This window comes from Tupaia chinensis, unplaced genomic scaffold (genome assembly GCF_000334495.1).
Source record: "Tupaia chinensis unplaced genomic scaffold, TupChi_1.0 Scaffold000294_2, whole genome shotgun sequence".
NCBI lineage: Eukaryota > Metazoa > Chordata > Mammalia > Scandentia > Tupaiidae > Tupaia > Tupaia belangeri.
Window position 1 is genome coordinate 899,485 of NW_006159780.1, and position 3,715 is coordinate 903,199.

The window sequence follows — 3,715 nt, forward strand, 5'->3', positions numbered from 1 at the left end:
ACTTCAAAGGTACAGAAAGAAAATACAGGTTTTCCCAAAAAGCAGTTTGGGGACATATTTTTATATTAGCAGAGGTCTAGAAATGTTATTTATAATTGTTTCCCCTAATTGCAAGATATTTGTGTTTCTGGGGTCCTTATATCTTATAATATCTGTAGGTATCTTGAGATGAATAGGTAAGATTTGGGGATCGGTAAGAATAGGGAGACTCCGAATCACTTCTCCAGCTTCACTTCTGTTTTTGTGAAGACTCCATTTTAACACAAGGGCAGTTGTTTTTCATTTCACAGGGAACTGGGTCAGAGTTTGAATTATGTGAAGGGGCTGAGCAATCAATTCAACTGGCTTATTTTCAACTTGTTTCTCTATATCAAGGAGCAGATTCTCACTAAAAGGGAAATCAAAACATTCAAGATTTAGAGTTGTATGTGTCTTTGAAATGTTCTCTAAACTGTTTTCTAAGCATGTAATTCCATTTTAGCTCAGGAGAGAGTGCCTTTTACAAGCTCTTATGCTCTGAAAATTAACTATAGTTCTAAACCAAGGATGTATCTAAGTAACTCAAAACTAAAATGAATATGTTTGTGGCCCTGAATCCAGACATAGAAAATTCCTCCATAGAGGGAGCAAAAGATGCAGCCCTTTCCAGATCCCTCCCAAAGACAGCCAAAGGAAAGACTTAGACAACCTCTAAGAGTTGGCAATAGTCAGCATGCTAACTACAAATGACTGTAGTCACCATTGCTGCTCAGCCATATTCTTGGGCTCCCAGACTCTTGGTTGGCTGCCTGTGTGCACAGACTCAATGTATTGTATGCCCCTAGTGAGTGGAAAGTCAAACCAAGTTTCCATGACAATTATTGAGACAAACAGGAAAGCAAAAGTTGTCTGTGGAAAGAAAAAGATCTATTGATAGGTACTACAAAATCAGGAGTCATAATTCAAACTATTCTTACAAAGCTTTCTCTCCTGAGTCAAAGGAGTTTGCTGAGAAAATAGGGCTAACTTTTGGAAAAGGGAGTTTTAAATGGGAGTTCCAAAGATCCAAAAGCTCTTTGAGGCAGACCGAACAGGGAGCTATGAGTAAAATGAGTTTGAGGGGGCAGGGATGTGAAACTTATGGTAGATTTAGACTTTCATTTTGTTCTAAATCTAATTTCCACATGTTAGTCTTCTTAAGAGAGCCACTAAGGCCAGCTGTTAGACCTTTCATCTCCTTTCAATTTGATTTCTCATAAATACTGGTAAGATAGTTCTTTAGGATGAGTAGACATGCTAATTTTTTTTCACATACAACCAATTTGTTTATTCTAATAATACTTATTATTCCAATTCTGATTTATTTGTAGGCAGTAGTTTATTATCAAGTGACTCAACTCAATCATACCTGTCACAGAAAATCCCCCAACTGGGAGTCATGTTCCAGATTTACCACAGGTGGATGCAAGTGTTGTTCCCAAAGTTGTGTGTCCAGAAGATGAGCTCCCCTGTTCAAAAACAAACAAACAAAAAAACAGAATAACCCAGAAGTTCAAGCAAATGTGAGGTTAGAACTCCAATTTTTTTTTGAGAGGTTTTTGCTATAGGGCCCATGTGCTCGCCAGAAAGACAAGAGACAGAGAGACAGAAAGCAAGAAATCACACCCCCACCCCCACCCCTGGGGGATGGCCACACCACAGTCCCTTCTCCTCCATTCTCTTGTCAGGATCTTGGGCATGCATGCACATGCAAATGGTGTGAGTGTAAGCCACCAGGTCTGGGACTACAACTGTGGTCAACTATGTGGGAGTCCAGCAACATAGCCATTACACCAACTGCTGGTCCCAAGAACTCAGATTTTTGCTATATTTTATTTGAAAATGGACATCTGTCCACTTTTCATCCATGGAGGTCTTCCGCCTCCTATCTGTAACTTGAGTTTAGACACACCACAGGGTGTGTTTGTCTTTCTTGTTTGGGAAAACATCATGGAAACAAAACCCTGAGTAACCTGAAGTGGTCAAAAGCAGGCACTGCTTGATGTCAAGAAGATTTATCAGTAGACGTCTTGGAGTGCATCGTTTTGGCTAACGGAAAAATGACTGCTCTTTAGGGTTTAGAAACCAAAGTCACTCCTACTTCAACCCCAATTGGAGAAGCAGGAGATGGAATGAAAACCAAGGAGCCACCTCCATCTGTTGAGGTCATGCCTGAAGTCTAGTCCAATAAACACCACATCCTTCAGAGTCCACAGAAGAAAGTAGTCCCACCCAAGAGTCCAGGAGTTCTTCAGCTGGAGAAGATTCTTGCTGAAAAAGCAGTGGAGGTTGAAACGGTGTGAACATTAGTTCCCAAAACTGATGTAATTCATGATAAAAGTGCAAAGGTTAAATCTCTGTGACATCATAAAGAATTGTCTGGTCAGCCAGAGGGAGGTATAGAACCTAGGAAGGAACTCTCAGAGGTAAAGGTAATATTGGAAAAGCTCAAGAATTCGGAAAGGAGGCTACTGCAGGACAAAGAAGGTCTCTCAAACCAGCTCCAAATACAGAGAGAAGTACATTGGGAGCTAAAGAAGTTGCTGGTGTTTCTGTTGGGGATGCTCTTCAGTATCACTTTGACCATCTAGCCCCGAGAGAAAAACCAGCTTATTTTAGAAAGTGAAGCCCTCAGTCAAAACACTGCTCAGCTTTCAGAACTGTTGGAACATGTGTCAATACAGTGTGATGTATGGCGAAGTAAATTCCTCGCAAACAACGTCATGGTAGATGAGTTAACCAACTCCAGAGCTGCACTACAACACCACAACTGATGTGCACAGCGCGATACAAGATCTCCTGAGTGAGCTAGAACAGTTCCGTCTGGAGATGACAGCTACTCAGAAATTGTTGGAGGAGCTCTTAGTTTCTCTGCAGTGGAGAAGAGAGAGGACTTACTCTCCTGTCGTACAACCACACAACACAGCAGAACTAGCATTAACAAATCACAAGCTGGTGAAAGCAGTAAATTCTCATCTTCTGGGAAATGTTGACATTAGTAACACAAAGAAGATACCATCAACAGTTGAATTCTGCAGCACCCCAGGTTCTACACATTTTGGATCCAGTTTCCTGCACAGAAAACTCTCCCGATAATCCATTTGCTGAGTTGTCTCCAAGTCATCTTACTTGCTACAAAGAAAAATATTGGATAATTTCATCCCTATACTAGAAATGAAAATGTAACTTACAATTGCTACAATCACTGCCAAGGAGAACTTATTGCACTTTAACATTTAATATGTTGGAGGCATACTATAGGTACTGTCTTATTACTCAAGGGTCAGTATTTGGGAGCCAGGGTTCTTACAATACTAGAAGTAATATCACTTTCTATTTACATAATGTATATCCCCAAAGACATTTCATATGCTGGACTCCAGATTACCCTTTCTTAATAAATATCTCAGGGTAAGAAAAGAATACAACTATGTTGATATAATTAAAATAGAGGAAACTTTCCAGATAATACATGATACTTTTTCTAAAGCGCTTCAAAAGAAAAGGATTTTATATTTTTATAAAATATATGTTTGTATTATATTGAATAACATATAAATTTATAGTGTATCACATTTTTTTCCAGAAGGAATACCATGCATATCAGTCAATACAGAGACATTAAAATCCCCATTTCATTATCCAATTGCTTTTCATTATTTTCGCCGATCATCATTATCATTATTATTTTTCCTAT

The 3,715-nt window shown here is 39.2% G+C and overlaps 1 pseudogene; it reads left to right on the forward strand.

The window, feature by feature from the left end:
- Window positions 1-2,002: 2,002 nt before the first annotated feature.
- LOC102478300 (golgin-45 pseudogene) lies at window positions 2,003-3,424 on the forward strand (annotated as a pseudogene).
- Window positions 3,425-3,715: the final 291 nt, after the last annotated feature.